Raw genomic sequence first — 26,449 nt, 5'->3', positions numbered from 1 at the left:
CAACTCTTGCTATCTGACTGATAAATATGTTACTCCTGATTACGAAGCACTTAATTTCCGAATCACGTGTACTGCTCTAATGTTTAGTCCCGCTGTATTAGGTTCTGTACCAGTGCTAATTAAATTAATTAATAAAAAGCTCGTTTACTCCCACAGTAACCAACACCCCATCCCCACCCCCATGCAGCTTCACTCTGTTGCCGCCTTTGTTTATTGAAATTTCCACAAACGTCAAAACCTGCATTCAAGCTCATTTAACCTCGTTTCTAGGGAGGGCAATTCTCTTGATCACTGGAACCCTTTCCGATTGAGTGCTATGGATTACATTTGTTAACTGCGTTTCATGCAAACAACATCATTCGGCTCGGTCTTTCACTATATGTTCACACGACAGAAAGCGCTGCCTAAGCAGAAATGGTATATCTGGCTGATTTATTTTTAGCTGAAGGCTCTTCTGCGTTACCATTTAGGGAGGCATGCAGGTCCGGTGCAATGACATCTGCAGTGCTGTCTTGAGATGCTATGTAACATTCGAGACTCCTGCAGACGCCTCCGAGGTCCATAAATCTAATCTTACACATTCCCAAATAGGAAGACATCTGCACCAGTGGCTTGAGACGCAGCGATCCTTTGCAAATCGGGCCCCATTGGTAGAACTTTGGCACTGCAGCTTCTTGCAACGCGTCTAATTGGACCAATTCACCTCGAAGCGCACCTATCCAGATTCAAACACAGCATTTTGGAACTTGAATATTCAATTTTAGAAGGCATCTGATGTTTCATTGACGAAACCATTGTTTCTTAAATGAATGGATAAATGATCTTTTCCCGGATATTCCAACAGACAATAAAATATGATTTTGGATGATAATCACAAACTCACCCGAGAGCTATCACGTACATCCACAGTCAAGGTCCATCCTCACTGGGGAGTAGAGTGGTGTGGAATTCCTGAGGTTTAGGCATTGACACTGAGTAGAGTGTAATTATACTGGGCTATCAAACTAATGTGAACTGAAGGATGCGCTAAAGTTTGGGGCAGCCCGCACAGAAGCACAAGGATGGAGAAACTTAAAGTACAATCTAAAAGTGAAGGGTGCTAAATTCAATTATTATTGGTATCTTTGGAAAATTTGTTCCTCAAATCCACTTAATTTTAAATCCATTCTTAATTTAAGCTTGTATAACCATCTATGTACATAGTTATCAATCATCCAGATGGTGCACTCAAAGACAACAGAAATTCAATTATCATTTTATTTCTTCCTTAGGTGAAAATGGTGAAAGATATAGCGTTTTTTGTGTTTCCCTCTGGGAAATAAAGTAAAACTTGAAGAATAAGATAAAAGGAATTACCAAAGGAACAGTTTGCCATGGCAATAGCAGAATGACATCTGTAGCACCATGACAATTCAGTAACAGTTGGCTATGAAGTATAGTAATGCAAATTCTTAGCACTCATCTGTCAATGTGGTAGCATAACATCCAAGCCATAGAATTATAAAGTGCAGAAAAAAGCCTTTCAATCAATCATATCTGTTTAAAGCTCTTTGGATCAGTGATTGAATCAAACAATCCCCCATCTTTTTTTAACTGTCTCAAGATACTTTATGAGAGTATTATCAATAAAAGGATATCAGGACAAATGGCCAAAAGCTTAGTCGAGGAGACACATTTTTAGGTACGTAACAAAAGAGGAAAGAAAGGTAGAAACAAAATAGATGACTATGTTGAGGGGGGGTGGGGGTGGGGGGGGGGGGTAGGATTAGAAAATTGGTGGATGACACACCGGGTGATTAATAGTGAGGCGGAGTGTCTTGGGCTACAAGAAGATATAGACGGATTGGTCAAATGGGCAGATAAGTGGCAGCAGGAATTTAACCCTGAAAAGTGTGAGGTGATACATTTTGGAAGGAGTAATTTGACGAGGAAGTATTCAATGAATGGCATGACACGAGGAAGTTCTGTGGTGTGTTTGTCCACAGATCTCTGAAGGTGAAGGGCATGTTAATAGGGTGGTGAAAAAGGCATATGGGACACTTGCCTTTATCAATCAAGGCATAGGTTACAAAAGCCAGTGAAGTCCTGTTGGAGTTGTATGGAACTTTAGTGAGGCCACAGCTAGAGTACTGTGTGCAGTTCTGGTTGCCATGTTATAGGAAGGGTGTGATTGCACTGGAGGGGGTGCAGAGGAGATTTACTAGGATGCTGCCTGGGATGGAATGTTTAAATTATGAAGCGGGCCTGGGTAGGCTTGGGTTGTTTTCTTTGGAGCAGAGAAAACTGAGGGGTGACCTGATCAAGGTGCACAAGATAATGAGAGACAGGGAGAGAGTGGATAAGGAGCAGCTATTCTCTTAGTTGAAGGGTCAGTCATGAGGGGACATAGGTTCAAGATGAGGTCCAAGAGATTTAGAGGGGATGTGAGGAAAAACTTTTTTTACCCAGAGGGTGGTGACTATCTGGAATGCATTGTCTGTGAGGACGGCAGAGGTAGGTTGCCTCACATTCTTTAAAAGGTACCTGGATGAGCAAAGTTAAATTTTATTTATTAGTCACAAGTAAGGCTTACATTAACAATGAAGTTACTGTGAAATTCTCCTTGGCAAGGGGAGCACTTGGCAAGTCATAACATTCTGGGCTTTGGGCCAAATGCTCGTAGATGGGATTAGGTGGGAGTTCAGGCACTTTTCATGTGTCAGTGCAGACTTGATGAGCTGAAAGGCCTTTTCTGCACTGTATGATTCTATGAATTGAGGTGTGTGAAATTGAGGTTAATAATAACAGAAAATGCTGCAAATCCTCAGCAGTTTCTGATGAAACGTTGTTGACCTCTCTTCAAACTGCGGATAGTTGGGAACCTGTCTCGGGGGCAGGGAATTCATATGGTGTTCGTGGAAGTGGAAATGACTAGGGTTGGGAAGCATTTTCCGATCAGGGCCAGTGTGATCTCCTGGACTCGTTTCGATCGCCTCAGGGGGTCGGAGAGGAATTTCCCAGATTTTTTTTCCCCATATTGGCCCTGGGGTTTTCACTCTGGGTTTTCGCCTCTCCCTGGAGATCACATGGTCTGGAATGGGGGGGTGGGGGTGAGTTAATAGGTTGTGATGAACAAAGCATCGTAGCTGTGAGGGACAGCTCGGTGGATAGGATATTGGTATGTAGATAGGGTGGAAAATTGGGCGGGGATCCTGGATTCAGGATTCAATCCTGGACCGGGGAGCGGCGCGGGCTTGGAGGGCCGAAGGGCCTGTTCCTGTGCTGTATTGTTCTTTGTTCTTGTTCTTGTTCAAAGTTGCTGCTAGACCTATTGAGCATTTCCAGTATATTTTGTTTTAATTTTGGATTTCCAATATCTGCAATATTAGAACTTACAGGTTAATGTCATCAAGCTGCATTTATTGTCCCAGACTGTTATATTTCTTGGTATCATCCTTAAGGCAGGTGTATATCTATTGAACAGGAAGGACAAGGTGGAAATTATTTGAAGTCTCTCCACTGCAATGGATGAGACCACTGTTTGTTTCTAGATGAGGTGACTTTGGCCAACATTACCTCTGAACTGACTGTGCCAGTGTTTGCATTTCTCAGGAAGAGTGTAAACTCAGGTGGGTGGAAAGCAATACTGCATCAGTAATATTTTTCAAAAAATAGGTTATCTACTGATGCTGATTTATAACATGGGGTTTTGCACTCTATCTGAGCCTTGAGAGATATGGGTATAGCTGTGGTCTTAGGTCCAGAACATCATGAAAATGTTAATCCAATTGGTTTTGCCTCTTTTTACTGAGGGGTGCTGAATGGAGATAGATTGTGAACAGCAGAGAGCCACAATGTTTTTCTAAGTTGCATGCATTAGTGTAGCATAGCACTAGAATGTCATACTTCTCATACAGTCCGAATCATTTTGACTGAAGGTGAGTTGGCAATATTTAGTTCCAGAGTATCCACAGCCGCTGTGTAAATTTTTCCTTTTGTCTCCAGTCAGACATTTTACTTGGCTGTCTTGGAGCCATTGAGTCATTTGCAGAAAGAGACCATTCATCCCATTAAGCCTGCTCTCCATGGTGTCCCATTGCCTGCTTTACTCCAGTAACCCCGCAGGCTTCTTTCCTTCAAGTGTCCATGCAATTTTCTTTTGAATTAATTCACCATATCTGCTTCCACCACCTCCATGGGCAGTAAGTTCTGAGTCAATACCACTTGCTGTGTAAAAAAGACTTTCCTCACACTCCACTACATCTCTTGCCCAAAACATTAAATCTGTATCCCTTCATCCTTGTATCATCCGCTAATAAGAACAATATTTATGTGTCTACCTTATACAAATCGGTCACTATCTTGTAAACCTCTATCAAATCTCTGCTCAATTTTCTTTGGTCTAAGGAGAACTACACTAGCTTTACCAACCTAACCCTGTAACTAAAATCTCCCCTCCTTGAAATCACTCTGGTAAATCTTCTCAGCACCCTCTCATTCTTCCAAGAGTGTGGTGACCAAAACTTTTAATTGTGGCCGAGTAAAATCTCTGACTGGAGACAAAAGGAAAAATCTACACCGCAGCTGTGGAGACTCTGGAACTAAATATTGCCAACTCACCTTCAGTCAAAACGATTCGAACTGTATGAGAAGTATGAAATTCGAGTGCTATTCTACACTAATCCATTCAACTTAGAAAAACATTGCTGTTCTCTGCTGTTCACAGTCTATCTCTATTCAGCACCCCTCAGTTAGACAGAGGCGAAACAAATTGGATTAACATTTTCATGATGTTTTGGACTTAAGATCTCAACTATACCCATATGTCCCAAGATTCGGAAAGAATGCAAAGCCCCCTGCCATAAACAGAATGAGGTAAATCACCATCAGTCGATAACCTATTTAGAAAGGTTTACCATAACTTCCCTGCTGCAATACTTCTACCCAAAATCCCATATGCTTTGCTGAACACGCTTTCAAAATATCCTGCTGCCTTCAAAGATCTATATACATGCACCCAGGGTCCTCTGTTCCTGCACATCAAGTGTCATCAAGTTTATATTGCTCTTTCCTAACCTTCTAACAAAATCCACCACTCATAGTTATCTGTATTAAATTCTATCTGCCACTTATCTGCCCATTCTGCTAGCCTATCCATGTCTCATTCCAGCCAAATAGTATCATCCTCACTGGTTACAATCCCTTCAAGTTTTGAATCATTGGCAAATTTTGAAATGTCTCCCTGAATTTCTATATAATATATATATGAAGCAGTAGTCCTAGTACTAACCCTTGAGGAAAATCACTGTCTACCATCCTCCAGTCTGAAAAATAATCATTCTTCACAACCATTTGTTGCTGTCCAAGTTGACACTGACCCTCTTATTCCATGTGCTACAATTTTGTTAACCAGCCGTTGAGTCAAACAATTCCTTAAAATCCATATGGACAATATTCATTGCAGTCCCTTTATCAACATTCTCTGCTACTTCAGCTAAAAATTCAACTAAATTAATCAAGCACAATCTCCCTTTCACAAATCCATACTTAATTAACTCAAACTTCTCCAAATGCCTGTTGATTTTTTTCTCTGATCATTGTTTCTAAAAACCAGACCTGGTATTGATGTTAAACGAACAGGCTTGTAGTTGCTAGGACTGTCCTTACACCCTTTGTTGAATACTCTTCTGGCACCCTGCCTGTACTGAGGGAGATTGGGAGATTATGGCAAGAACTTCATCATCCATCATCACTTACTTTAGCAAGCTATCTAGACCAAGTGACATATCCAGTCTAAGCTTAGTTGGGAGCATATAGGATACACAGGGGCTTGACAGGGTAGATGCAGAGAGGTTGTTCCCCTTGTGGGGAGTCTAGGACCAGAGGACATAATCTCAGAGTAAAGGGTCACCTAGAGATGTGGAGGAATTTACTGCAGGGCGCAACAGATGTTGGGTCATTAAGTATGTTCAAGGCTAAGATAGACATTTTGAATAAGTAAGGGAATCAAGCAATTTGGGGATAAGGCAGGAAAGTGGCATTAAGAATCACATCAGATCAGTTGTGATCTCATTGAATGGCAGAGCAAGGAGTTGAATGACCTTCTTCTGCTCCTATAATGTTTGGTCTTATAGTCAGTCTTTCCAGTGCCTCTCTGTGTTGGGCGGCACGGTAGCACAGTGGTTAGCACTGCTGCTTCACAGCTCCAGGGTCTTGGGTTCGATTCCCGGCTCGGGTCACTGTTGGTGTGGAGTTTGCACATTCTCCTCGTGTCTGCGTGGGTTTCCTCCGGGTGCTCTGGTTTCCTCCCACAGTCCAAAGATGTGCGGGTTAGGTTGATTGGCCAGGTTAAAAATTGCCCCTTAGAGTCCTGAGATACGTAGGTTAGAGGGATTAGCAGGTGAATATGTTGGGGTAGGGCCTGGGTGGGATTGTGGTCGGTGCAGACTCGATGGGCCGAATGGCCTCCTTCTGCACTGTAGGGTTTCTATGATTCTATGATTCTCTCAGCTTTCACGCCATCTAGTAACTCTACCACTTCTGCTTCCATCAAGATTTTGTCAGATTTCTGTTCAGTAAACATCGACACAAAGTACACAAGTAAAAGCAAAAATACTGTGAATGCAAGAAATCTGAAATAAAACAAAATGCTGCCAAGCTTAGCAGGTCTGGTCGAGGGATCCATAACTTCCTCAAAGTGGAAATCTCTGTTGGATTGCCAATCTGAATTAATTTACCCTCATTGTAATTCAAAGCTCCAATCTCGCCCAACCGTCCTCACTCAGGCTGGGTGAGGCAGGAACTGTGAAGTGTGCCCCCAGCAGTATCGGCATGGGTCTGGGTGTTTATTTACATTTAGTTAAAATGTTTTTTTCCTTCTAAATATTTCAGAGTAACTAACTGGGAAAGGAGTGTATAAAGGCACAATAAGGGAGAAGGTAAGTTTCAAAGGTAAACAGTTCAGACAATAGGGAGGACACGGGAAGGAGGGGAAGGGGGTAAGAGGAGGTTGGGTAGGATGGGAGGGAGGGCGGCGGGGGTAGCTGGGTCAAGTGGGGGGAGGGGGGGTTTCAGTCCCTGAACCAGACGCGAGTCAGGTCGTAATTGGGGGCCAAATCAGGGAGAGGGGGGCAGGTGAGAAGATGGGGTGTTGGACTGGACCAGGAAGGAGAAGTGGGGCAGTGTTGGGCAGGGCTGGATTGGGTGTGCAGGAGGTGGGGAAGCCATGTTCTGACCGGGAGAGGTGTCAGGGCAGGCCTAAGGGTTGGGGTGGGAGATCTGCTGGGGGGCGGGGTGTCACGTGTATGTGGGGTGTCCTTGCGAGGCTGGGTCTGGGTGTTTAGTTACTCCGGAGTTAAAGTTTTTCCCTCTGAATATTTCAAAGTAACTATCTGTGTAAAACTATTATAATCATCGGAAGTTAGCGATTTTAAATCACTTCTGTCGGATGGTTCCTAGCACAATACAATAGTCCAGAGGCAGTTAGCACTTCTAGGCACTTACTGGGTAGACTCTTACATGGGAACTTCCTAGACTGTTTCCCCAGCGTATTATTAATGTGTGTCCCCAACCCCCCCCCCCCCCCTCCGCCCCCATGCGACGCTGGGAAACCATGAAGCTTGACGAACCCATTGCATCTTTCTCACCCGGTCTGATTGAGTGGGTTGAGCGAGAAAGCAGCGGCTGGATTTCTTCAGCAGGCTCCACCATACGGCTGAAGCTCATCACTTTGGACTTTAGCACTCTTATCTCCCGAGTCAGAGCTTATGGATTCATGTCCCACACCGTACATTGGAGCACAGAACCCAGGCTGACACTTCAGTATAGCATTGACAGATATGTTAAAATTAAATCAAGGCCCCATTCGCCCCCGTCAATCCTAAAAATCCTCTGCAACTATTTTGAATAACAGCAGAGGAGTTCTTCCAGCTATCCTGCTCAATATTGGCACTCTACCCTGAGTTTCTTCTCTGAGTGTTCGGATGTATTAGGAACCGGGAATCTGTGATCATTAATTAAAATCATTTTTTACATAACCAAATCTGGTTTTTCCTCAATTTTCTCCCACATCTACACTTCAAAGCCCACGTCTTGACAATTATACAAGCCAATCTGTATTATTAGGTGAATGTTGTTGGGAAGCTCCCGTCTCCAATGTCGAAAAAGTAACGAGGGATAGAAAGTCAAGTGCAAAGAGGAACCTCGGAGAGTAAATACTGCAACTAGGAACCGGATGGACGCAGAGTCCTTGTGGGAACAGGGCGAGGCCATGAGGAAACAGTTTGCAGGAGATACTCCAGAGACAGGCAAATATCATGGCTGGAGTGGCAGTGGTGGGAGAGATGGGGATGGTTCAGAATAAGGTTAGTGAAGATATTGACCTGAATAATGACGAAACAAAAAAAACAGAACACATCGAAAACCGCAAAGTGCAGCCTGTCTGGACGTTTAAAGGAAGAGTTGCATTTTCACGGCACTTTTGCCACCACCGGACATCTCAAAGCGCTTCGCCGCTGCTGTGAGATGCAGGGAAAACGGTAGCCATCATTTTGCATAGCAAGTCCCAGAAGCAGCAATGTATCTGATATATCTTGACGTTGACTGAAGGATAGATTTAGGTTGCTCTTGAATCAAATAAAACAAGGGTTAAATGGCGCAAACCAGTAAGCGGATATCAACTGTTACAACTGACAAAGATGTGGGTGAATGGAATAATCAGACCCATTTCCAAGACAGTCTCCAACGCTCAAGATCAAAGATGCAAGCGGCCTCTCCTAATGCTGACTGGAAAACAATAAAGCCATATAAATTCTTATCGCGTGATTGATAGTATTGGATTTCCAAGTTTCTGAGGGAGGATAGCAACATTTTAATCAGGCAACCATTGCATTCCAAACAGAAGCGTTTGCTTTGACCAGACAATATCTCCCTTTGGGCGAAAGATGTATCCTGGAGCAAAGCAGAACTTCTCAATATCATTGAGTAGATATGAAACCGGAGAAAGCTGACAGGGGACCAAGTGCATCTCACCCTTGCGGCTGTGAATAGTAGAAAATATTATATAATGGGGACAGCATCCATCGATTTGTGTTTGGTCTCTATTGCACATTAATTGCCAAGGGGTGGGAATTGACTATAGTGGCAAATACAACCTTTTGACGAGAATGAGAGATGGAGAAAATAGCATGGAAATGTCGACTTTAGCAAAATATTAGATAACATTATAATATCGAAATCAATGTACAGCAGAATAAAATGACATTATTGCAAGTGTATGGGGGCTGATGTAAAGCATTTAGAACAAAGAGTTTCCTCACTCAAGTGAAGAGATGTGGAAAGGAGACATTTGGTTCATTTCATAATTGGCCACTGTGCAAACTGAACATAAAACAAACAAGGAAAGCAACTTCGTTTGGCCAGCACATCATATTTGTCATCAGCTAACTATTACTAATAATTACTAGGAAGGAAATTACAAGTACTGAGAATAAATGAACTAGTAAGACATTGAGAAAAATGGAATTCACAACATTGAGAATACAGATAAGAACTAGAGTATTTATTTTCTCTGTTTAATATTGACATCCAGGGAGTGACAGGATTTTTAAAAAACTGAACATGCATGTGTTCTTTAAGAGTGGTATAAATATATTATGAAACCCTATGTTAGGTGAACTCTTACAATAGAAACTACTTTGACAGATGATATGACTAAACCCCAGTGAGCCTTCTACTAGCAAGCATATCAATGTATTATTGTTTGTATTACTTGTGTGCTGTCCAATATAAGCTCTTTCATGTTGATCTGACTCGTGAATTTTGACTCTTTATTCACAGTGGGTCACTCCTGAGACAGCAATTTTAAGCATGCTCAGATGCATGATTTCATGTAAAAATCTGGCATTGCTTTACAGCACAAGATGTGCTACTTTGCCATATATTTTAAAAATTCATTTACGGAACGTGAGTGTCACTGCTAGGCCAAGATTTATTATCCATCCTTAACTTCCCTTGAGAAGATGATGGTGAGTTGCCTTCTTTAACCACTGCAACCCCTGAGGTGTGGGTATGCACAGTACTATTTAGGGAGGGAGTTCCATGATTTTGACACAGCAACAATGAAGGAACAGCAATACCCGGTTTGGGGCACTGTCTGTGCAGAGTCTGCATGTTCTCCCCGTGTCTGCGTGGGTTTCCTCCAGGTACTCCGCTATCCTCCCACAGTTCTAAAGACATACTGGTTAGGTTCATTGGCCATGCTAAGTTCTCCCACAGTGTACCCGAACAGGCACCAGAATATGGCAACTAGGGGATTTTCGCAGTAACTTCATTGCAGTGTTAATGTAAGTCTTACTTGTGACAATAATAAAATAAAAATATATATTTCCAAGACAGGAAGGTGAGTGATTTGGAGGGGAAGTTTCAGGTGGTGGTGTTCCCATATATCTGCTGACCTGTCCTAGATGGTAGTGGTCGTGGGTTTGGAAGTTGCTGTCTAAGGAGTCTTGGTGAGTTTGTACAGTGTATCTGGGAGATGGTACACACTGCTGTCGGTTTCATCAGTGGTGGCAGGAGTGAATGTTTGTGGATTAGTGTGCCAATCAAACAGATTGCTTTGTCCTGGATGGTGTCAAGCTTCTTGAGTGTTGTTGGAGCTGTACTCATCCAGGCAAGCGGAGAGTATTCCATCACACCCCTGACTTGTGCCCAATAGATGGGAGACAGGCTTTGGGGAGCCAGGAGGTGAGTTACTCACTGCAGGATTCATGGCCTCTGACCTACTCTTTTAACTGCAGTATATATGGGGAGGGGAGGGGACAGCTAGCTACGGTCTGGTTAAGTTGCTATTAAAAGTGACTAAGACTGTGTGAGAAATGTCTGATAATGGCCAATGAAAAATCCCAAGCTTCAGTGACGTCTGTTACAATAGTCTCAAAATGGTTTGGAAGGAAAATGTAAATCTGCAGTTATATTCAGCGTTTAGAATGTATTATTCCCTTTACTCATTTAATACATATACGGGCGTTTGGTGAATGAATTTTCTAAGCGGACGCGCTAGTGTGAAATGGAAGCTGCCTTTAACTCTGGGGATCATCAGAAGAGAATTGGAATAGGCTTACATTTCTCAGAACAATGTGGAAGTCCAAAATTTGCTGTCAGTGCTTATCCGTTTTTCCAGAGGGTGCATTGCTAAAATATCCCCAGATTGCAATCAATTGAATTGGTGTGATCTTCCTCTCTCACTGACTATAAAACCCGCTGTAAAAGTTCCATTTTGCTGGTGTCGCTGGAACTTTAATGATGTACTAATTACAATTAAAGCTGAACATCCTCACAGACCCTGAAAAGCTCATTTTGTATTTGTGAAATGCCAAATTTCTCCTCATTTTAAAATAAATCACTATTTGTATAAAGTTGACTTTTATTTTAGCTTCCATGACAATTAATTCATAGTCATTTATTTCACTTTCTGAAATGTTAAGTTACCACTAAAGACTCTTCAACATCCCGGTTGGTTATGTGTGAACACTTCAATGTGATAAGCTGTTTGACTGTTGGCTAACATCACGTTTGCTGTACGCCAAGCATCCCATTGACTTGGTCCCTGATTGAGGGAAGGAAACCCCGTGCCATAGGTCCCTGTGGGCAGTTTGCTTCAAGTTGAGCTGCTTCGCTTGTGACCACAAAGTCTTGGCTATTAACATGATTTCTTACCATTGTAAGGGGAAAACTACAAGGGAGCACACTTTAAAATGGCTGCCTGGCACATAAAGGGTTAACTGGGAAAGAAGCCAAAAAAGCAGACACAGGCTCCCGCTGTTCAGAAATCACTTTAAGTCAAAACCTAACAGACAAGCCATTTCCAAATCACAGACAGTGACTCATAGCAAACAAACACCTCAGGAAGCCAAGCCAAGGGTCAAAACATCTTTTAAGATAAGGAAAACCCGAAACAAAGAGCTTAGATTAACGTTAGAGGAGCGCGGGAAAATATGAATGCGAGGAAACCAATTAGCACCTGAATGAGACGAAACTGACCATTGACAGATACAGACATGAGGAAATGTACCCATTCATATTATGTTAAATGTCTATACCTGCTTGTACTTGCTTAAACATGAAGGGATGTACCCATTCATAAAATGTTAAATGTCTATACCTGCTTGTACTCACTTAAACGATGTGATAATGTTCGAATCACCGGTTTACCCATTGTGTAAAGGGTATAAAAATGAACCGCTCCCGACATACTAGTGAGAAAAGGTGTTCTACAAACTTGTGCCTTATCTCCTGGAGCTCCGTTTAATAAATCGTATTTTCTGAATCTCGAAATCTGACTACTAGTGGATTTTTCCCACAACAAATGGCGTAGTCGGCTAGGATCCTATTACTGGTGAGATCGATTGGCCACGGTCGCAGCCGGGGTAGAGATCGCGGAATCTGTGACAGTCAGACTGGATCAGAAAATACGGTTGATAAGGGGGAAATATTTGTACTGTGTATTTGTGATAGTATTTTGTTATAGTGATAAGTACTAACTGCTGATAGTAATAAGTAACTGATTTGTGCTGATCGACAAAAGGACAAGGTAGTGCCTGTCTCAAAACCTCTGCCTTAGACTGGCTATTAAGAGCAGAAATCTGCCACATGAAGGTCAGGAATTGAAGTGAGTGAGAGACACCAAGGGCACTAAAGGATTGTGAAGCACAAAAGGGCAGAAGTTGGTTTAACATCACCCTCTGTAGTGGCGAACAGACGCAGAGTTGCCAGCTGATTGCATGAAAGTATTGAGAAGTTGAGAACTGTACTGTCAATGTTGTGAAAAGCGGGGCGGAACAGGAGTTTGATCAACTCTGACCTAAACCGGACTCCGGTGGAGAAGCACATTGCCGAAGTGGTAATCGTGGAAGCCGTGAGTATAACTTGAAACCCTGTAACGGCAGTGAAACACGGTGTGAGAATAGCAATAGTGGCCGGGGGTAGTGAAGTCCCTATGGTAGAGAGCACACTTTGCTAAGAATAGTAATAGTGGCCGGGGGTAGTGAAGTCCCTACGGTAGTTAGCACACTTTACTAAAGAATAATCGTGACCGGGCTTAGTGCAATCTGCGAAATGGCAGATAGTGAAGTTAAAAGGGGATCTACAGGTTCCCTGATTGAAAGCTACATGACAGACAAGAAGGAGTTAATAAAGAGAATGCAAAAGGATGGCTGGGATACTTCTCAAACCTTAGAGCAGCAGAGAAAGTGGATAGATAAGGAAAAGAAAAACAGAACGAAGAAAATAGGAATAATGTTAACACATCAGTTAGCAGGTCTAATTGAACAAGTAGTTGCCTCTACAAGGAAATGGAGGGAAGATAAAGAAAGAATTAGAGCATTAGAATCCCGAGTGAGGGAATTGGTAAAAGATAATCAGGAAATAAAAGACGCAGAGAGAGAGCTGGAAATGCTCCCTGACGTCCCAACAGTGGGAAGTCGCGTCCTAGTGAAAACACTACCCGACAAACCAGGGTTTGCACCAAAGTGGAATGGGCCATATGAAATTATAATTAGTGGGGACACCTGTGCCTGTATAGACATAAGAGGGAAAGGTGTCTGGAAGCACTGGACGCAGCTGAAATTACACAAAGGAGATAAGTAACTAAATTGATGAACGAACAGAACTGCTTTCCTCAACACAGGCAAAGACTGCAAGCAAGAGCCGGCATGCACGGGTTAATAAATAAAATAACTTGTAGAAATTGAATTGTAGTGTTAAGTTTTATGACTGTTGCGAATATGTATGTAATCGCATATGTAATTGTATTATTTTGCGTTGTGGCAACTGTAAATCTGACTGGGCTGGAGGACAACTTGTTTTACAAAGCTCACATACATTTACATGGGAATCGGACTGTATGTTACCCGTTAACCCAATCTGTAGAAGCCCTATTGTAGCCACCCCTGGGTGGACCCCTCATGACTTATATACTGAAGATACATCAGAGACACCCTGTAAGGGACAAATTGGCAAATATAAAACAGGTTTACAGGGGAGATGTGTGGGACTTGCAAACCCCACAAATCCTACATGCAAGGGGTCCCAAAAGGAGGGAGGAAAAACTTGCCCAGATACTGCAAGCTATCCGTTTTGTTTCACGGGGCAGGGATGGGGATGTGCCTATGCCCTAGTCCCCAAGAATGATTCTTGTGTACAGACACAGTGTGTCCGTCAACATTGTCGGATTAACAAGAGACAGATTACTTGTATTTGTGACGAACAGAAATGTTTAAATATAACCGCGGGAAGACAGCTTATTTGCGGGCAATGTAATGGAACTCACGTAAGCTCAGCCAAATGGACACACCCCTTTGATACTTACCAGTTGGTGGGATCAAACGGGAAGCCAAATAAACTGAACAATTGGCAGTATGAGCAAACTCACAATCAGGACACTAAATGTTACCGGGCTAAGAAGGGGTATGTATTCCTCTTCAATGGTACCTACATGACAGAAACACCAAACCTCCCAAACCGTTTTGCGGTAGGAACAATCGGGCCACTGACTGTTCCATGCCCTCAGAAGGGGTACATTCGGAGGAGAATAGTAACCCGGGCTATTAGCAGGGAATTCTGCACTGACTGGGAAGCCCCGGGTACACTGGGATCCTCACTGGGGTATGGGTTCCTCGGAGCTTTATCTCTAAGGGGGTCAGCCGGGGTAATTGGAGCAAAGAATAGAAACCATATTGTTTGTGGACTAACAATCCTGGGAAACAGCACTTCAAAAGCATTGGAGGCTGTTAACCAAGAAATGGCTGAACTGAGATTGTATGCTCAGCAGACATGATACGCAGTGGACTACCAGTTAGCACAAGGGGGAGTATGTGCAATCATAGGCAACAAATGCATAACCCATGTCACAGATGAGTCTTACAATATTATACAGGTCATCAATGACATCAGGAAACAACTTGATAACTTTAGACAGGGACCCAGGAGAGGAAGCAGTTGGCTGGCATGGCTGGTGGGAGAATCCTGGGAATCGTACCTGTTACATGGATTGGTCATACTCATTGTCATTATAATTGTCTGTTGTCTGACTGTGGGATGCCTTAAAGTCTGTTTTAAAATAATGTTGACAAGAATTGTGCCAGGAGCCAGTGTGTACATCGAAGATGAGCCCCTAATGAAGATCCCTGAAGACGTCAGAAGAAATAAAGATACTGGAAGAAATGAAGACATCGAAAGAAGCAAAGAAGGAGAGAAGAGCGAAGACCTGTATATGCGAATGTATGATTGTTGGTCTGGGGATTGTTCAAGCTATAATCCGACCAAAAAGGAGGGACTGTAAGGGGAAAAATACAAGGGAGCACACTTTAAAATGGCTGCCTGGCACATAAAGCGTTAACTGGGAAAGAAGCCAAAAAAGCAGACACAGGCTCCCGCTGTTCAGAAATCACTTTAAGTCACAACCTAACAGACAAGCCATTTCCAAATCACAGACAGTGACTCATAGCAAACAAACACCTCAGGAAGCCAAGCCAAGGGTCAAAACATCTTTTAAGATAAGGAAAACCCGAAACAAAGAGCTTAGATTAACGTTAGAGGAGCGCGGGAAAATATGAATGCGAGGAAACCAATTAGCACCTGAATGAGACGAAACTGACCATTGACAGATACAGACATGAGGAAATGTACCCATTCATATTATGTTAAATGTCTATACCTGCTTGTACTTGCTTAAACATGAAGGGATGTACCCATTCATAAAATGTTAAATGTCTATACCTGCTTGTACTCACTTAAACGATGTGATAATGTTCGAATCACCGGTTTACCCATTGTGTAAAGGGTATAAAAATGAACCGCTCCCGACATACTAGTGAGAAAAGGTGCTCTACAAACTTGTGCCTTATCTCCTGGAGCTCTGTTTAATAAATTGTATTTTCTGAATCTCGAAGTCTGACTACTAGTGGATTTTTCCCACAACACCATTGTATCACTGTTCATATTGTGAGCTACAGTTCCGCAGCCAGAAGTTGAAGAACATCGGAATAAATCAAGTTACGACAAGCTTTTTTCAGCTCACATATCATCTGGAAGTGTAAGTTATCGGGACAAAGAGGGACTTCATGGCAGCTGGGACCATCTTGCAAAAAAGGATTAAGAACCTTGAAACAAATTGATAGTTAATCTCAGGATTAAAAAAAATACTCGTATAAATCATTGTTTTCATTTACTGCTTTTTAAAAATGCTTCTGTATACTTTTATTTCCGAATGAGTAAATTAGCCTGAACTTTGTAGCATGGGAATGCAATATTTTCGATCAATTCGGAGTGATTTGGGGAAGATAATTTAGTCATAGAAACCCTACAGTGCAGAAGAAGGCCATTCGGCCCATCGAGTCTGCACCGACCATAATCCCACCCAGGCCCTACCCCCACATATTTACCCGCTAATCCCTCTAACCTACGCAGCTCAGGATTCTAAGGGGCAATTTGTAACCTAGCCAATCAAACTAACCTGCACATCTTTGGACTGTGGGAGGAAACCGGAGCACCCGGAGGAAACCCACACAGACACGAGGAGAATGTGCAAACTCCACACAGACAGTGACCCAAGCCGGGAATCGAACCCAGGTCCCTGGAGCTGTGAAGCAGCAGTGCTAACCATTGTGCTACCCTACCGCACTGTCACAAGATGACGGTATTCGGCATGATTTGTACTTTACACTCGAAGGACTGGAGTTTCATTTATAGTCACCACGGTCCCAGAAATTTCACACATTTCACATTTCAACTCATGGGCTTGGCAATGAACGCTGTTTTTAAACAGTGTGAATAAAGAGTATTGAGAAATTGTAACATTTAATTATTTTTGCATTTTTAAAAATAAAGCAATTATATTCATTGGGTATAATTACCTCCATATCAAAGGATTCTTTCTTTCAATAGTTGCTACATGCAGGTACTGCATAATTGCATTAATGCAGAGTTATTTGGTTCAATGCACTTTTACTCCCTGTTAAAAATGAGATCTGGCAAATCAATTCTACAACTACTATTTAATTCAGGAAATACTTGTCAACCGTGAGAATGCTGACAGACTAACGTTTAATACATTGTTCTAAAATTCCTCTGGGCACTACTTCCAGTGCATGTGGTCTGCCCATTTATTTTAAAACATTGAAAGGCCATCATATTAAGGATTTTGCACATTAATTCTCCGAGTCCCTTGATTTATAAATGTGCCAGTAGATAGAATTTATGGGGTGGGGCGGGGGTGAGGGTGGGGGCGAAGATGACATTCTACACATTCCGGTCAAAGTCAGACTGTGCTTGTGCTAGCGTATCAAAAATATCAGATGGAAATCTCGTATATGAACTATGCTACACCTATATAAAGATCTTTACACAGTTGACTTCAGTGCTTGTGAGCTTTCAGATTTTACCTACTGATTTAATATTGCTGTTACACCACCATTTTACACCATGAGATTTTAATTGCTTATAAATGAAACAACCATGGCTATATAACTGATATTTTTTTACAATCTGACACACAATGGATTCACTTCTATCAATATCCTCAACAATCTACATAAGCCTGGAAATCATTCTGGAATCAGTTATTTTCAGTACATTTCTGAATTGATGGGGAATTTCAAAGCAGGATTCTGTCCCGATCCCTGCGAGTATCTTTCAATGAAATGTGTCCTGACTATCCATTAGTAAGTGGGCTCCACTGTATGATGAATCATAAAGCAGCTCAGGCAATGGACGTATAGCGTTACGTAAGAAGCCACTGCAGGTTAAAGTGAATCTGAAGCTCAGTTAGATTGCAGGAACATTAGATAACCCAATAAATAACGTAAAAGCAATATTGTGCAGATGTTGAAAATGCAAACACAAATGCAGGAAATACTTGAAGTTCGATTATGGTTTTGGTCAGGCTTTGAACACTATTCCACCCAGTCTGAATAGCTGCCTAACCAGCAAAGGTAAATTTCACCATCAGTGTGTGTTTCACCACACTAAATTTCACCATTAGTGTGTGTTACAACACCAGTTTAAAGTCCAACAGGTTTATTTGGTAGCAAAGCCACAAGCTTTCGGAGCACTGCCCCTTCACCTGATGAAGGGGCAGTGCTCCAAAGCTGGTGGCTTGTGCTACCAAATAAACCTGTTGGACTTTAACCTGGTGTTGTGAGACTTCTTACTGTGGCTATCCCAGTCCAACGCCGGCATCTCCACATCATAGTGTGTGTTATACATGTTTACCACCAGAAGCAATCTTAGAGATGTAGGCAAAAGCCAGCAGTGTCCCTATGAACAACTCACAAATTATTGATCCTTTACACATTATTAGTGTATGCACATGGAGTGGTATTCTGGGCAGGTTCAATTCCATATTGCCTCGTCTGTCAGATTGTGGTTGGCAGCAACTTTATAGTACTTTACTGTACTTTTTCATTTAGTCACAAAACATTTCTGAATATTCCATTTGATCCACTTCAGAACTTCTGAATTTCCTAGGAGCATGGTAGCACAGTGGTTAACAACTGCTGCCTCACAGTGCTAAGGACCTTAGTTCAATTCTGGCATTGGGTCACTGAGTGGAGTTTGCAAATTCTCCCTATGTATGGGTTTCCTCCAGGGAAACCCATCAAAGATGTGCGGGTTAGGTTGATTGGCCATGGTAAATTGTCCCTTAGTGTCAAGGGATTAGTAGGTTAAATATGTGGGGTTACGGGGATCGAGCCTTGTTGGGATTATTGTCAGTGTAGGCTTGATGAGCCGAATGGCCTCCTTCTGTATTGTAGGGATTCTAAGATTAAATAAGTGATTTGAATACCTATTGGCTGGTGACCGCAATTGTTATTAGAAATGTTCCTCTCTGTACTTTGTTGATTCAACAATGGTCATTGGTCTTTCTTGTCTGTCCTCCTATTTTTCTCAGATTCCTTTTTTACCAGTTTTCCATAGAAAGGATTTGAAACTGGCGTCCTTTAAAGTTATAATGGAGTCATGCAGGTTTAAAATTCTCTTTACAACCACATGTTCATGTTTAAATAAGCCACTTATTAAATACATCTAACTAGAAGAGAGGATGGTTAATATGATACCTTGCCCCTTAGTATCTTTGAACATCTTTAACTATTTTCATTGCAGCTCAGGACGGTGAGAATTCACAGAAGCCACTCTTTGGAGGGAACAACTGGTTCTATTGACAGGTTTACTGGTGAACTATGAATGGGGAAGAAGTCAGAGGTATGGACAACCCATTTTGTGCGATCAGCTTATGCTGAAGATAAATCAGCCCCGTTTGGCCTGGGCAAAGGATTTAGAACAACTTCCCTGGCTGTGAAGTTCTCAAAGGCACTACTCCTCTTTAGATTAAGAAGGGTCCGGCAGGGACCAATAATGCGTCCTTCTGGGTAATGGTGTCTTACTCTTCCTATCACACACATGCAAGATCTATCCACTGACACCTATTAATATCTCCAGGCCATGGACAGGGAAGGCATATTTGCTTGTGTGTTAATTTAGGTTTTTATTCCATTGTGGTCTGTTTTGTACAAGACAAGTAACTTGCCATTGCAAATGGCTATTGATATGCATGCATCAAGTTACAGACATGAGTATCTTAATTTATTTATTAATTCACATTTTTCTAATGCTACCTTCTAAGTGTGTGAATGGGGAGCAAAAGAAAAGTGTGAGGGAATATGAAATGTCTTTGTAAAATGATTCTATCAAATAAAAGATGCTTATATTACACATTACTGTGCAACTTTATACAATCATGGGTTAGAAAAATAATTACCAAGTCTGAGAAACTAACACATTGCTGGACTGTTTTTATTTTTGAAAGAGATGTATATTTCAGGGAAATATGAGTAGACAATTAAAATTCCAATCCTCCCCTCACCATTTTAATACAACTGTATAACATCATGGAGTTTTAAAATGAAATCATCATACCAGATTGAGGAAGGCATCAGAGTCTCACTTAACTGGGATCAGCTGTCCTTTTCTGGAGAGGGAATGGAAGATGTTTATATCATTAAAGTTGGATTTAGCGATGATGTGAACATTTATAAAGGCCCCCCCTTCCTGTCTACTTAGTGATAAAGAAGCTTTACCATGTCACTTATTCATTACAAAATCGCCTGATGTAATACAGTTTTAACTATTAGCAGATCTTAGATATTCATGTAGAATGACAGGGAGATCAAACTTTCATAAGCCTTCACAATGCCTGGACATCCAAAAAGTATTGATGTGAAGTTGTCACTGTTGTCATCTGAGAAAATGCAGTAGTCAATGTTCACAAAGTTTCACAGAAGAAATCGGATAAATTACCAAATAATCTATTTTGAGGGTAGAACATATGCCAGAACACAAGGGAAGATGCTTAGTTCTTATTCAAATAAAAAAAATGATACCATGGGATTTTTTTACATTGAATTATAAAAGCACTTGTGTGAAAGCTGTGGCTTAATAGCTTATCAGAAAGATGGCACCTGTAACAATGCAATACCGAACTGAAGTGTATGCACTAGCATTAAATTTTAATTCACAATATTGTCACTCAGAATAAGACAGCTGTTACTGAGTCCAAATGATATCCAATCATCATAGAAAAAGTAAGTGGCAAAGAGTTAAAAGGATGGTGAGCAGTGCTGACAAATCATTGTATTTCTTTGCAAAACCCTACCATTCAGTGAAAGCTGCTTAATGTAAATTATATTCGTTAATAAAAAAGTATGGAAATTTAAATGTAAAGTCTCTTAATACATGTTCTGAGATCGATCATGAAGGTCACAATTAATACAGCAAACATATAATTAGTAGGATGTCTGTTAAAAGCATTTGACTGCAGATGAAATTTCATAGATTCACAGTGTGAAAACATGGTATAAATACCCAGGGGTCAAGTTTCACCTATGAAAGTTGGCACATCTACAAAGCGTACATGCAGAAACTTAATTTTGCTCCAACCTTGAATAAATGAACATATGCAAATATTAAGTGTATAAATTAAGGTTAAATATGCACAGGAAGTGTGGGGGAACTCATTGGATAATTCCTTAAGCACATATAAAGAGACAGTAGGCCCAGCTGTTGCCTCGTTTCCATGGTTATTTCTGGGCATGGGTATGTTTAGAAAAGGAGCATGTTTGAGGCATGCTTGAGGCCTCCCATATCGCTGCAACAACAAGATGTGTTTAGTTTTCATTTTGCAGGATATAGCTGTGCACACATTGTGTGGGAACACATATTAGCCTGTTATAAACAAAGCAAATGCACTGGATTTCGAACACACTGCTGCACAGTGATATTATTTGACATGTACTCAAATATCCCAAACACTGCTGCAAAACAAGGGCACTTGCTGTTTCCTTCGAAGAAAGTTACCCATGATTGATGTCTGTGTTGTGAGTTCCCCTCTAACCCTTTAAAACTGATCTCAAATCAAAGAGATGTCTGGCGTGTAGCAGCAGCAATGTTGTCAGCAAGCAGGCAGCAGCAAACAATCAAATTGAAGCATTCATTCATGTCAAACCTGGAAGTTAAACCCACTTTGTATCCTTGACTTTTAGCTTCAATTAATTTCATCCTGGAATTTTATGATGTATTAAGATAGAAACTAAATTAAAGATAAGCAGACTTTAAAAGTGTGGAATTTAAGAGTGAAGAAATTTCATATTCAACAAAAATAAAATGAGCTTTTCAGGACCAGTGAGAGTGTTCACAACAATTATCAAGTTAACACATGGTACAACACAATATACATCGTGCATAAAGCAAGTACAATTCATTCAGCAATATATAGCTTTTTCAAGGGTTATACAGCAAGACTAACAATGAAGAAATTGAAGTCTCCATTGATTCATGATTGCAATGAAGATCACAATCTAGGTTAATAGTTATTAACTATTATGGAGAAACATTCAGTTACTGACCATATTTGCATTGTTTTGCTAATCTCTGACCTTTTCAGTGCTGTCAGTTTCAGTGCTTAATGATGGTGAATGTTGACATTAACAAAGCCATGCTTGGCCCAATATTTTAACAGACCTCAGGCAGTTTAATCTGTAGGGTGGGAATAGGGGTAGGGGGACAATTATTGGAATTTGTGAGAGTGACTCACTGAGTGACTCACTGAGTCACTCACATGCACTTCATGTAATGATTCGTTTTAAAAACTCAGCTAATTTTATTCACGCCGTGGTTTTTTTTAAATGATGAAATTTGGGTCTGGGTCAAGATAAATGTGTCACAATTTTCCCCAACAGAATACAGACCAACTCATTCTTACTGAATGAATATCTTTGACTGTAAGGATGATTCATGCATTGCTAAAACATATTCCTATTTCTGCTCCTCCATTTTGTATATACATAGGACTATATGAAAAAAATCCATTTGGAGAACTTTTGCCAGCTCTAGTTCATGGTCTTGCCTCTGGGTCAAAAGGTTCAAATCCACTTCACATGGACAGCAACAGTTCAAGAAGACGGATTGCACCCCCTTCTCAAGGGCAATTAAGAATGGGCAATAAATTTTAGCCCAACCAGCATCCTCGCACTTCAGTGGAACACTAAAGGAGTTGCTGTCCTTTAGATGACACATCAAATTGAAATCAAGTCGACCATCTCTAGTGGATATAAAATCTTATGACACTATCTTGAACCACAGTGTTATGGCCAATGTTTATACCTCAACGAACACAATGGTCACTGTGAAAGTACTTCATTGGCAGCAAAATGCTTTGGGGTGCCCTGAGGTCATGAAAGGTGCTGCAGAAATTCAAGTCTTTATTTTCATGGTGTTTTAACCGCATGAACTAATTTTGGTGTAAAACGTCTCACATACTCCCACACAATACAAGTAAACGTACTTTGCATGTGTGTTCACTTCATCAACATAAAGCGCCATTCAGGAGTCAAGGAAGTAATGCTCACACAATGAGCAAAAATGATGTGGAGATGCCAGCGTTGGACTGGGGTAGGCACAGCAAGAAGTCCAACAGGTTTATTTGGTAGCATGGGCTTTTGGAGCGCTGCCCCTTAATCAGGTGCATGGAGAGTTGGGTTCACAAACAGGGCATATATAGACACCGACTTAATTACAATTAATGGTTGGAATACGAGTCTTAACAGGTAATCAAGTCTTTACAGGTGCAGACCATGCGAGGAGTGAATTGTCTCAAGCCAGAACAGTTAGTAAGATTTTGCAAGCCCAGGCAAGTCATGGGGGTTACAGGTAGTGTGATATGAACCCAAGATCCTGTTTGAGGCCATGCTCATATGTGCGGAACTTGGCTATCAGTTTCTGCTAGGCGATTCTGCGTTGTTGTGTGTCTTGAAGGCCAAAGATCAGAGGCTGAATGCCCTTGACTGCTGAAGTGTTCCCTGACAGGAAGGGAACACCCCTGCCTGGTGATTGTCGAGCGGTGTCCATTCATCCGTTGTCGTAGCATCTGCCTAGTCTCGCCGATGTACCATGACTCGGGACATCCTTTTCTGCAGTGTATCAGGTAGACAATGTTGGCCGAGTCGCAAGAGTATGTACCATGGTGTTGCGAGACTTCTTACAATGAGCAAAAACATACACAATCCATTTTTAATCTTACAGTGCAACAGAGGTGAAAGTTCACACACGCAGTGTGAATCTAAGTATTGAGATCACACACCCAAGAACGGTGGCCTAGCGTTCAGTTTTATTTCACTGAACAAAAATGCAATTATCCACATCTGGATTCCCAACTCTCCAAATGTAACTGGGGAATAATTTATTGGACAACGTTGTTAGTGCAGCAAAATAATTGTCCCGCATTAAATGAAAACAACCTCTAGATGGCAGCAGAAACATTTATTTAGTGCTGATCGGGAAGGTCCACGGTCGGTGTGACAAGTAAAGCAACATTTGTAACACAAATTGTTAATTGTATTACTTCTATCCACATGTGCACAGCCAAGAAAAACTGTTAAGCCAGTTAGTTGTACAGAATTTGTACGGATTTCCTTTTTTCAAAAAATTGCTTTATTGGTAAAATATCTGAAAGAACATTATAGACATTTCAAAGTGGCTATCACACAATGCAATATTCAGGTTTTCTGCATACATTTGAGGACTTTCTACATACATCTGAGGTGTGATGTGCTTGGATACAGTCAAAGAAACATCAAAATGATATTACAAATGGTGCAAAGGTATTTAAGTTGTTTACATAAACCACATTGCATTCCGATTTGCTTCTATACAATTGTAATAGCTGGAATATTCATTGTGAACATTCAATGTGAATCATACGGCCCGAGGGGGTTCTATACAATTCCCGTCCCCTCGGTTCACTAAGGGCTGAAAAATCTTAGAGAGCTCTTGGCAGCTGCCCCACGTTTTAATGCATCTCTCAGCAGTAGTCCTGGGTTTTTGAATCTGCAACAGGCGAGGACCACTCTGTACTAGAACACCAGCAACTTTTTGGACAGATCGCCGGCAATTTTGACTTCATTTTAACACAAGATATGCAGCATAACATCGATATGGAATTACTACGCTGGCGGTACCTTGCATTTTAGTGAGTGTTGTGAGATAAGCTTAAGGAGATAATTGCGTACTAACACTCAGATATTTAGGAACTCAAAGGCGATCGGCGATCCCGCACAAATTGCGCTCAAAGTTGTGCTAGCATTAGGTGTGATTATTTTTCTCAGATTGTTTCCGCTCCATCTCAACTGCCTGTCATCGAACATTTAATCTGCCGCGAGTGAGTTTACCAGGCAGCGTTTTGAAATGTCACTTATAAAAAAAATGTCAAACTTGGTGCTGACTTGGTACTATTTGATTCAAGATTGGCTTCATCACACAAATAAACATTTTTAATCAGTCTTTAGTCCCCCATTGTTAAAGCCCCAATTTTAAATAATCGAAAATTACAGAACTATTTACAAGTTATACCGATGTGCAGCAGTCAGTTGCTTAGTAAATTAAAAATATAAAATAATTAAAAATGAGACAATTCATTTATTTTGCCTAAGTAGATAGTTATTTGAAAAAAAACCTGCAAACAAGCTTGATCATTTTGACCTGAGGTTGTGACCAGTTTCGATAGCACAGCTGAATATTTTAAACCAGTGCAGAAGACAGTGGGATCTCGATGTGTACTGTGCGGTTATCTGTGCTAAAATTCTCCCATGTTTTTGCAATGGATTTCTGGTAAAATGAGTTGGGAAAACCAACCAAGCCTTCAGTTTAAGCAAAAAGAATGGGTATTTGGGTGACGCAGGGCTGTAGGAGTCAAGGAAACGGTGCATTAACTGGGATCAATTCCTCAGGCCGGCTGGGAAGACAAGGCAAGAAATATATGATTGCTGGCAGTTCCTGTGAGGCATAACATTCCTTTAGCTGTACCGATATGGCAAGGAAATCATCAGCAACTTCAAAATGCTAAAGCACCTATTCTCCAAACAGGGCACTATACCGGTCAAAGTGCTAGATTTAGCTCAATGGTAACACGCTTACCTCTAAGTCAGAAGACTAAGTTCAAACCTAATTCAAGAAACTTGGTATGATTAGTACTGAATGAATACTGCACTGTCTTTGAGATCAGAAATTGGACCAGTGTGATGTCTGCTGTTATAAACCCAGGCCAGAAACTCCAAGGTGTTTTATGGAGGTAGCCTAGAACTTACAAGAATTAAACATGACACAGTGTAACTCCTAACAGCTAGCAATCTCTGTTGTTCCAAGTTAAACACCATTCCACAGACATACACCCTTCTGTAGACTTGGCTCAAAAACAAGTATGCTCATCTGATGCTGGATTTTTAGTTTTTAACACCTGCTGTGGATTGGTCCTTTTAATGTTGGATTAACTCTCTAAGGCTTCCCAGTCCTGGAACTGTCCAATAAGCCTTTGGAGAGAGAGAGAGAGAGAGTGTGTGTGTGTGTGTGTGCCTTCTTCCACCAGCTCCTAGCAGCAACTGAGAAATGAAACTACAATCTGAACTTTTCTGTGGAAGCAACTGTCTCCAGGCATATCACCTGACCTGTCAATCATCCCCAAATGAAGCACCACTCAGCATTCCCCAAAGGACCATAAAACACCAGAACACTGCATTAGTCCAGTTTAAATCAGCATGATGTCCATTATATTGCTTCAGTAACAAACAGAGGATACTAGCTGCAGACAAAATGGTGCTGACAAATTCCTGCAAAAGAGCATGATTAAAATACATTTCTTAAAGGCACAGTTTCATCAGACTGCCCTAAGATAAAAACAGATGACTGCAGATGCTGGAATCTGAAATAAAAACAGAAAATGCTGGCAAATTTCAGCAGGTCTGACAGCATCCATGGAGAGAGAACAGAGCTGATGTTTCGAGTCTGGATGACCCTTGGTCAGATATCTACCCTCTCAGGGGATGTAAATGATTCCACTGCACTATTTGAAGAAGGGCAGGAGTAAATT

This window comes from Mustelus asterias, chromosome 20 (genome assembly GCF_964213995.1).
Source record: "Mustelus asterias chromosome 20, sMusAst1.hap1.1, whole genome shotgun sequence".
In the NCBI taxonomy this organism is placed as follows: Eukaryota; Metazoa; Chordata; class Chondrichthyes; order Carcharhiniformes; family Triakidae; genus Mustelus; species Mustelus asterias.
The sequence above is the reverse complement of the archived record's forward strand: the minus strand, read 5'-3'. Positions refer to the sequence as shown.